Source organism: Antennarius striatus, chromosome 20 (assembly GCF_040054535.1).
Source record: "Antennarius striatus isolate MH-2024 chromosome 20, ASM4005453v1, whole genome shotgun sequence".
Taxonomy (NCBI): Eukaryota; Metazoa; Chordata; class Actinopteri; order Lophiiformes; family Antennariidae; genus Antennarius; species Antennarius striatus.
In genome coordinates this window covers 8,955,131-8,966,519 of record NC_090795.1, presented here as the reverse complement: position 1 = coordinate 8,966,519, position 11,389 = coordinate 8,955,131, and positions in this window count along the sequence as shown.

The following is an 11,389-nucleotide window of genomic DNA, read 5'->3' as shown; positions in this document are numbered from 1 at the left end:
CGTTACATGTGATTTTTTTGAACTACTCTTTCCACATGGCATGTATGTATTTTTGTCTATCCTGGAAGAAGGATCCCTTCTCGGAGGCTCTTCCTGAGCAGTATTAGTTTCTAGTTTGAGTGAAGTGTCTAACAATCCGGATTCTACGTTAACCAAAATGCAGCACAATTGCCTCTTCATTTCACCCATCTCAAGTGGAAATTTCCTGCTGATAAAATATTGATTTTTTTCTCAATAAAATGCCACTTCATACCCAAAACTTAAAAGAACTCCCTTCTTATTAATGTAACATTTTAGGAAAACATTATGATCTTTATACTCACCGCTGCATTTTGACTGTTATCGTACAGCAGTAGTCATATTTCAGACATATTACTTTTGCAATAAAAACTGGTAACATTTTTCTCCTCAAGTCCCCTTTTAATCTTTTTAAAAGCAGAAAATGAAAATCAAACTTACTATCATTTTGTGCCACACAGGGATTTAACCATAAACTTTGACATAGTATCTAACCTTACAAATTGGTTCATAAGGTTTACGGTTAAGTTTGTGCAAAATGAACCTTTTTGTATCGTTTTCAGTGCTATTTAGAGTACATACATTTAGTAATTATTATTGTTATTGCGTTGCATTTGATTAACATCGGAAACCGTACATGATCATTTATACTATATCTATTAAAGTCATCAGCCTCCTATGAGGAATGAACCGTTCACAGCATGACGCGTTAGGTTAGAACCTTCAGTCAGAGGTGAACCTGCGGCGCGTCGCTAGAGGGCAGTGTTGTGCTATTGACGGTGTTGAGCCGCTGCACCTGTTGCTGGTCCGTCAGCGCGTCTGACGCAGCAGCGCCGCTTTTACCGCTTTAGTATTGATTGATGTCTCTTACTTCATCTTTTTTTTAATTCTGACAAGAGCCTGACACTGGCATGTGTTGCAAGGTTTTTGACTTGCAGATGGAAAAACATAATATGGCTCGATCAAGATCAATTGGTCAGGACTCTTGTTGAATGTGTTGTAGAATACACAGCCAAGGACGTTCATTTTTCATATCCCAGCTACCCGCCGCTGCAAAACCGGACTGCATACCAACGAGCCGGGCCTTAACAAGTCCCGGCGTGTGGTTCACCATGGACTTTTTTCATAGACTTAAATACATTGAGGACAAGGTGGTGGCTCAAGGGGGTGGTTGTTGCCTCACAGCAAGAAGGTCCCGGGTTCCAGTGCGCCTTGAACAAACACAATACACTTGTGTGGGTCCTCACTGAGCTAAAAAAAATTCGAATTTTGAACAACGTTTCTATATTGAAGTATGCAGGAGTGGAGGAATGCAAAAAAAAAAAAACATATTGAAGAAAAAGAAAAACTACATAGGAAATAGCAATACAAGAACTAGTGACTTGTCCAGGGAGTATCCTGCTAATGCTTAAAGGGACAATAAAGTTAATTTTAAGTGACATATATGTTATTCATCAACAGCAAAAAGACGACAAGACAAGGACCTGTCGTTCTTTAGAAAACCTTCTGGGAAGGTATCGCGCTAAAAATGCTAACGCGCTAGCCCGTCAATGGGATTGTCCATTATATTAGCATTGAGCTAACCGCCATTTATTACTATTGGACAGTGAATTTTTTTTGAAAGTCGCGTCTTTTTGCCGTTCTGTTGACACAACCGTTCACCGCGCAGGTAACCATGATACTTTTGGTGTTAATCGCGTCTAGAATTCCATTGTTTCTTATGATTTCTAAGCTATGTTTGGCCCCAGTGACCTATGACACCCACGTGACCACTAAATGCGGAAGCTGCTGCGGCGCAGATTTTTAGCTTTTTTGACCAAAGGGAGGATGCTACACACATAAAATTTATTTTTTCTTCTATTTTTCATAACATGTCACTTAAAATTAACTTTACTGTCCCTTTAATATCAGATGGAATATGCAACCCCCGCCCCACCCCACCCCGACTCTTGTAAGAATTAGTTGCTAAGAAAATGAATGAATGAATGAATGAATGAATGAATGAATAGAATACAAGATTAATGTAAGATAAAACGATTTGTCGGGCGAGAAGAAAAACGAGATGAATGAAAATAAATGTGAAAATGAACAACTGTATATTTTATGTATCAATGCATAGATGTAATGTTTCACCCTTGTTCAACAGGGTGAACAACAAAGTGAACATTTTTATTATATATATGTATTTGTATGGTTTTGTTTTTGTTTTTTACATTTGCATCTGGGTGAAAGTTAACATCATCTTCTCATGGCAACTGTGACATCTGGCAAAATAAACCATCAACTAGGTGTTTTCTTGGTTCTATTTTGTCTTGTTTTGAAGCTGTTATTCAGATATCACTATAAACAATGAAATGAAAGTAATCCATCAATAATACAGCTCTCATTTGTTGATTCATGCATGAATTTAAGTCAGATAAGCGGTCTGTCTGTCGCTCCCATGTACAGTGCACTTGTTTTGCCTTGAGTAATTGATGCTTTCAGCGGAAATATTTGCATTTTGGAAAACAGGCAGCTATCCATCATATAAAGTGCTTTGCTAGTCATGATGTCTTGGTATAAGCAGCTGTGTAATTGATGCAACTCTCTCCTAAAGGATATTCATTGAAAACCTCTCAAGATTGCTGAAGAATCCAAGGCTGTTTGAGAAAGAGAACTGATGGCTCAATTACCCTTGTTGTCTCATTAAAGATGGACTGTGCTTTCCTTTTTCAGAAAAGTGCAGTGTTTCTCACATGGTGAGTAATTTGAGGGTGGTATGTGTGCGGTGGATGTGTGCATCCTTTTAAATTCAACACATTCCAGGCATGGGTGAGGATGGAAATGATGCTCAAACTACTTCTGTTATAGATTCACCCCCACCTAAAAGTCATTTCAGAAGAGGATGCCCATCACTAGCCGGACAAAATGCTTCATTTTGAACTTTTTAATTTTTAATTTTGTCACAAACTCAAAACACACGACAAAGAAAATGTGATTCATTTCTTACACAAATGATTTCTTTCTTTCTTTAGCTCTGTTATACTTCAGTTAATGGTTTGATTCAAGGTTCCAAACAGTTCTATGCAAACTTACAATGATGAAAACTTGAACGTAGCTAGTATTTTTATGCCCACGCTTTACTTGCGTTTATTCTACAAATCTACTTTTTACTCCACTGCATTCGTCTGTCAGATGTTGTTAGTTGCATGCATTTAAATTGAGAAACTTTTTTGTTTGTCTCATCTTTTTGCGGATGTTTGTGTTGTGAATAATTTCTCCTGTTTGAAGCCCAATGAGGAATTTCTCATACATTTTGCATAAACCTAATTTTATGAAACATTCAGGGGAAATATGCATTAGAACTTTAATCTCCTTTCTCCATGAATCATCTCACTGCCCTTTAGATTTATTTTGAAACCCTTTGGGTGGGCCTTCCCTACTTTGCACAACAAAGATAAAATTTGCTTCATTTCAATCACCTGCACCAGTAATAAGTAAAACATTAGCATTTATAATCTTTTATTGTAATATCAGCTACAGAGAACACTGCAGTGTCTTAGAATATTTTGCCTCTGATTTTTATTTAAATTAAAAGATCTAAGTATTTCTTTTATCGCTAATATTTTTTCATGGTCCAAAAAAGCCAATTCATTCTTTCATTCATTTTCTTGAATATTAAAATCAGTAATCGTCTCTCTTCTGAATCCAGGTGGCAAATTTACTGTGGTACCTATCCAGGGGACTTCAGGCCGAGGATGGGGTACACTCTAGACAAGTTGCCATCACAGTTGCACAAAAATAGACAAATATCTATTCATGCACACATTCACACCCACAGAAAATTTTAAGTGACCAATCCACCTAAGTTGCATGTTTTTTGGTGGTGGAAGGACGCTGAAGAACCCAGAGAGAACCCACACAGACACAGGGAGAACAAAAACTTTACACAAAAACCCTCAAGTGTATTAGAAGAAAGGACTTTATTGCTTTGTGTTGCTCCAATTACTTGATCATTTTTATTAAAAACAAAAAGGGATAGTAATGAGGAAAATTCTGGTTAATGATTGGTCTGGTCATATTTTCTAGTATCAGATGAAGGGAAGGCAGTAGGCTTTTAAGACCTACAAGCGTAGGTGGCTTTCTTCAGGTACATTGGGGTCTGTGCTGGCAGTCAACGACATCAAGTGTCAGCAGCATGATAAGCAGGTTCATCATTTCTCCTTGGCTTGCCACTGTAGATATTATCTAGAGGGCAGAGACATGCCTGCCGCCGCATCTGTGTGATGACAGGATAAGTGAGGATGTCTGAATGTCAGGAGGGACGGATGAGTACCAGGTGCAGACAGGCCTGTGTTTGAGTATAATGATGTGACAGCCACCGTATCAGATTGTCCTTTTAAGTATTGGATATAATCATTATTTATTTTCTTCTGGGTATATTCCATAAAGACTCCTGTATCTGTTGTCCCACAAGGTGGCGCTCTCTCCCTAAAGGGGAGGTCATTGGTTACAGGTGTCATATGTTTGGCATTTTAAATTCTATAGAATGTCTGTGAATGAAAAGTTATCATCCAGGTAAGTGACTGTGACTCTTATCCACCCCTAGCTTGATCGGAATGGTGAAAATTAGAAAGTTTCTCTCCCTGGTGGACCTGTGGCTTGCCTCAGCACTGGATGTGAAGCAAAACATTCATCTATCCCATTGCTGCAGCTTCAACACAGTCAGAAACCAGCTGAGAGTTGGTTTAAGAAATGGTCTGGAGATGCATGCAGAAATGTAGGAATTCTTATCTACTTTCAGCATTCCAAAGTGTTGAATTTGCCCTTCAGCATATTGGGTTTCTTGACGTGATTTCTTTCATATTACAATGAGCGAAAGAAGTATGCCAGCTTTCTGCAAACAATATCTCTGTTTGTACAGTTCGTAGGAAAACTTCAAATCCGCAGGTGCAGAGCAGACTGAGTTTTTGTGGGAGCTGTCAGCGCACCAGACAAAGACCTGCAATGCACACAAGATAGTTAGTGTGCAGAAGAAAAGAAAAAGTGAGAGAGAGTGAATGAAACAACAGAGACCAGTCCAGTCTGTGAAGGCCTCCGAATGGCCTGAATCCTGTCGACGTCTGAACTTATATTAATTTCCCTCTTTGCCTGCTGGCCTTCTTTGCTCACCTGCAGTCCCAGAGAACAGTTCCCAATTCTCAAAGGAAAACTGCGCCTCCTCTGTGGCGTCTGAGGAACTGAGAGCCCTGTTGTTCACGTTTATCAGCTTAGTGAGAATTTACATTTTAATTGAATCCTGATGTTTGAGCCAAACTCTACCTGCTGGGTAACTGGAGCTCCTTCAGAAAACAACTTCCAGGCTTGAAGTGTGAGTCCACTGCAGATGACAGGCAGTCGAACCCGTTGATGGTCTGCGTTGAATTTGTCTGCCAAGATTGATCATGTAGCCATCGGTGCGTGTGTGTGTGTGTGTGTGTGTGTGTGTGTGTGCATGTGTGTGTGAAAACTACAGCTTGGCTTGGTGTGCTTTTATTGACACAGCAGCTTGTTTGTATTTTAATGAGTTTGATTGTGCCAAGATTTGTCATTTTTCTACTGCAAGGGCTGTACTTGGAATGTGTACGAAAAGACAGCAGGGAATTAGACTTTGGTTTTTGTGTGTGCTGTGTGTGTGTATGATCAATCACAGATCAGCAGTCTGCCACACTTATGAGGATAGATGCCTCCACTCCAATACTATTTGATGATACATGTTGGCCAAATCTTCTGACGTGTAGGATTTTTGATGCAAAAGTTATGATTTTAAAAGATATGGTCCATCAGCACCTGCATTTGTTTGGTTCAGAATTCATCTGGTTAGAATATTACAGCAAACATTATTGGTGATTAAGTTTTTTCTAGTTTGTTAATGTATTTGTTGTTACACACATCTTTGCTGTACTTTCAGATGATTATTGTATTAATTGTTAATCTGTAGAATTTTCCTCAATCACAAATTAAAATTGAATATGAAGAAACTGAAACTAATTGCAGTTCAATGAGTTCATATGTGGGTGGAATGAAGTGCTTCATGCTCAAATTAATAACATTACCACATTTGTTCCCAATTATGTTTTTACAGATCAAATTATCAATGAGTTCAACTGTGGCCAGTATTGTACGTTTTATTTAGATCCACCAGCAAAAAACCCCCACATTTTTTCTGCTCTCCAGTCTGGGTTCTTTATGTTGGTCGCTAGTCAGACCATGTTTCTATGTTAGAACATGTGAGTCTCCCTTGGTTGTCTCTGTATTCATTTTAACAATGCAACCTGGTGTGAAACTTTTGAATATCATAGCTCTATTAATATATGTTGTTGAAAACATCTGAGAAGAGAAAGTTATTACACAGCAAAATAATATGAATTCTAATTTTGATCCGGGCATGGGAGCAGTCTGTGTTCAGGAGAGGCTTTCCTTTTTATTCTAACTTAATTGCATGAATTATCTGAATGTCTTCTTTTTGTCTGAGGTCCTGGTGCTTTGCTGTAACATACTGTATATCTCACAGAGGCAGTGATGTTGTGTATTTCACCTTCAAGTCCTCTGTGAATCTGTTCCCACAATTCAGAAACATGTTAATATTGAGAACAAACCTGCTGGAAGCTCTGTTTATCATCCATCACTGGAGTGAATCAAGTCTTCAATTTGAGATATATGCTCTTTCCATTTTCTCATTAGACCATCACTATCACTGTTTCACAGCAGCTGGTCTTTGTTTTTGTCACATGAGGAACCAAACGAAGGATTCTACTTGACGTTAGTATAGATGAAAGTCTAATGCATTAAAATGGATTAAAATGATAATCTCCATTATTTTTGCTTTTTTTTTCAGACCTTTGCATCTGCGCTACACCTAGTAGGAAAATAGATTCCAACCTGTGGGGCATCACACTGATAAAGAGCAACAGACAAGTGCAAGAGTTCAAGAGCATAAACTGAGTGGCCGACTGCCAGCACCAGTTTCTGACCGACATCAACATGAGTCTGGAGAATTAATGTACTCTGATGATCCACCAAATAAATGCCTGTCCTGCTTTCTGCTTGTACCTCCTCTGTGTATGTTATATGAAAGTAAAGCTGCGATGGCAGCAGTGTTTTAGTTTATGCAGAGTCTGCTTCTGGGACAGTGTTATTGTAATGAAGAGCAGATAAGAATTAATTAGCCAATAATTAGACTCTATTCAGAGTCAGTGAATGGAAATAAAGGGCTGCAGTCAAAAAGAAAAATGGGATTCCTTTAGATCTAAAAGAAGAGGAGCTCATTTCATTCGTCTGGATTAAGTTTCACATTTGGAGAGTGTGATCGCTTGGAAAGTAGTAATGTTCACCACAACTGACACAACATCCAAGGAATAGGCTTTTCTGACTATTTCTGAACAAACTGCATAGCAAGTTTCTTGGATAAAATGATGCATCACAGCCTTAAATCTCTTGATAGCGACTTCTTTCATTCAGTCCAGCTTTTCTATCAAAAGACGGCACCACAAATCGATCACCAGAGCTGAGAAACCCCAATATTTATATGTGACAAGCGAAGAAGAAAAACACATTTCCTGCTTCCTGTGTCGAGCAGCTTTTGATCAACTTTTCCATTCGGGTGTGTCGTGGCTTTATCAGCTCTGTCCTCTCACAAAGATGAGAAACAATGTCCTTTATTCCATTACACTGTAAATCCAATATCATGCTTCATGCTCAGCAGAGGAGCAGCAGAATGAATGAATGAATGAGATAGCATGGAAAAATGTTGACACAAATCCCACAAATGGCAGCAGTTGGTCACTGGGGTACAGTTGAGGGATGCTGAGCAATTAACCAATCAATCACGGGTTGATTAGGCTCCATGTAGCTATTATGGGAATACACGTGTTGCTGAAATAGGGAGTGTGCACTTGGATTGACGAAGTCAGGCGTTATTCATTTGCCTATTCCAGCCAAGAGGTCACACTTGGGAAATCAGTGTTTTTCATGAGGGAAAGCTTTCAAGTCCACAATCAAGAAATAATTTTCATTTTGCTGCTTAAAACTCAGACTCACTGAGATAATTTCTATAAAGTTATCACCACGGAGAGATACAGAATGAATTCTGGTCTTATGAAAGCAAATGAAAATTTCTGAACACGATCAGCTTGAGAATGTAAGTCTCCGGAGCCATCCATTTCTGCTGTTGACTCTCCCAGACATCTGATGAATGGCTAAATGAATAATGGATTGGGAAGCAATAAATTTTTAATTTATTAAATCTGTTGCAAACAGCTTGTAATATTCGCTCAGCATGAAGACCACGATCTCACCAGAATGACCTCTATCTCCTGGCAACAGTTAACAAATGTCTCACTTGTGGAGGAGAGGTTACTGATCAATCAAGGGGGTGTAATTCTTTTAAAAAGTGTACTGAAATGTCTCTAATAGATAATTATAATTATATTTTATCAGACTGTAAATATATTTATTGATGTTTTATTTACTCATTAGATCCACTTGAGGACAATCTAACTAGAACACTGAAGTCTTTCACCGGGAAGTCAAGTACTTCAGTCCACACTTAAGCATTTCAACAACTATTAGAATATTTCCACTTATTCTGAGAATTATCTCAGAGGCTAGAAAAAATGATATGTACAATATTCACTATGCTGGTATTTGTTACCTAAGGAATCCTGGTGATCGGAAGATTGAGAAATAACCATCAAGATGAAGATCATCAGGATGAAATGGTGATGCTTTCATCAGGTTCTTTGATTTAAATTTACTCAATAACAGGTTCATGGTTAAATGACAAAATGCACTAATAACAAAATGTCAACAAAATGTAAACATAACATTAGATCTTAGCTCACAACGTCACTGGCATCATGATTGATGCATCTAAAGGCATACAAAAAAATGCAGCAATTAATAATTCACACAAATGGGACTTTACAGCTCTGAATAGTTATGATGGCAGCAGGTATTTTATTTTTTTATCCCACTGATGGGGTAAATAGTCCAAATACTGTGCACATTTTCCCACTTAAGCTACCAGGAATGGGTGCATGCATGTTACTGATTGGACATCTCCACAACTTACTAGGACTTAAGCTCAGATTAAATTTATTTTAACAACGTCTTCTACCAAATGTTGATGTTTGTTTATGAAGGGCTAAAGGCAGTCCAAAGGTTGAGAGTTTCTTCCTGCAGAGTTGAACAAAACTTTCTACTAATTCTTAATTACACACAGTTCGCTACTTTATCTTTTAAAATTTACAATAAAATGGTCTATGGGGCAGTACAGACAGGAGGCCACACATATTTGCTTCAGACAGCAATGTCACCACCTCTGAGTCTACAGCTAACTACTCTCATTGATTAATTATGTGACTTGATTATTAAGCAGTGCTTATTCCCTGCTCAATACCCCAGAGTATGTTTGTAGTCTTGTTCCGCAAAATGTTGATGCTTTTTCCATTTCGTGCAAAAGGAGGGAGTCTGGCCAGTCCCATTAAGCCGTTATGGACTGTCGGTATTCTTTAAAATTCTTGCTTTTAGAGGCAATTTACTTCACATGAGCTGCTTCTGTATAGCTTGACTGAAGTCTTCAGACATTTTCTTTCATCTTGTCCCAAGAGAGAGAAAAAAAAGGGAAAAGGTGAAAGTGGCTCTGGGAGGTGTCGGCGGTGATGGTGTGGGAGCGCATTCAAAGTCAAGGCAAAGAGCTGCTTCCTTTTTGCAGAGTGGCCTTAATTTCCTGAAAACAAGTAGGCTCTTCCATCTCATAATTTCAGTCGTTCTCATTCTCCTGTGTGAAGACAGTCAGAGTATTTTGATCCCAAAGATAGGGGAGATCTTAAGATAATGTAAGAGAAAAATATGTCTATATACTGTAAATATTCACAAGTACTGGTAAGTCTCTAGCCCGATATTTCATTCTACTTTGACTGGAAAAGTAAATACAGTTGTACACTCTATCTCCTCCACACAGCCTGGTCCAGCATTGACTTCCAACCTCCGACTGGAGTTCTGCCAGTAAGTGAAATTAATTAACTTGTCTAAAGTAAGGCAGAAACAATTACCCCTGCACCCCCTTGCTTGTCAACAAAGCTTATTTCTCAATGAACTGAATGGATAGTGCGTGTTTCTTTGTATTTGGCCGTTACAAGAGATGTGCGGATATGATAGATGTCTGTATATCCAGCAGGGCATTATTTTTAATGAGTTCCTTTACTGAAATGCAGGCTCATTACTGAGAATAATGAAAAATGATAACATCCCTGTGAAAATATATTCTTATTTTCAGTTAATGGAGGTTTTCGTTGCTGTTATCAGGGTCTAAGGTTATTTTCATACCTTTAACAAAATTCCCTGTTTTACCAAAGGAAATAATATTCATCAACATCAATATGTCACATTTACCAAAGTATACATATCCAAACATAATTAAAATTTTCCTCCAAAGATGCTGATATTTTTTCAGTGTGCCAGTCCAAATGGTTAAAAACCCCTCAGATTTTTTTCTGTTTTTTGTTTGCAGACCCATGAAGCACACATCAATCATGTTTTCCAATGCCCTAAAGATATAAACGCTGCGCAGTGAGAAGACCAATCTTGATTTGCTTGTGCACACCTTTGCACATGTGAAACTAGAGGGAGTCCATGTGAAAATGGACTCCCTCTAGTTTGGTCGGTCTGGGAACGTTGCTCCCTTTTGTTTTTCTATTTTAGAGTGAGAAAGACAAAGACAAAGGCACTAAACATATCACACACGTCTGCTTGTATTTGTATATGTAACAGACATGTCGAAAGAAGATGTGATTTAAAAGTTATTCAATTCTGGTGAAACATTCCTGCAGTCTCTGTGCACGAGGACTAACATACTATTTATTTGATTACTTAATCTGGAATGTAATCCTCCACTGAGTATAAAATGGAAGTGGGAAATTTGCTGTGACTGCAGTCTGATTTTCCAGAGATAAGGTTATATTTTTAGCCTATGGCATTGCCACAGTACTGCAAGATCCTCTTTAATATATTTTAAAATCAAAACTACACACAATAGATTTCTCAGCCAGAAAAAATTTGTTTCAGCATCAGATGATAGCTGGAATCTGACTTCCTTACTCCTCTTTAGATGTGTGCACAGGGACACTGGGGACTGATGAGGGAACATCTGGACCCCTCCAGCAGGAGCCTGTAGGTGGATGATGGGACAGGCAGACCACTGATGTATATCGGCGGTGGCTTTGACAGGCAGAGGGAGAGATGGGAAATGTTTGCAGCTTACATAGACCACCAATTGGATGGGTGTGTTCAGTGATGATTGAAGAGAATGAGGCATGTCACGTACGTCTAAAGCAGTGTGGCTCGAGTTGAC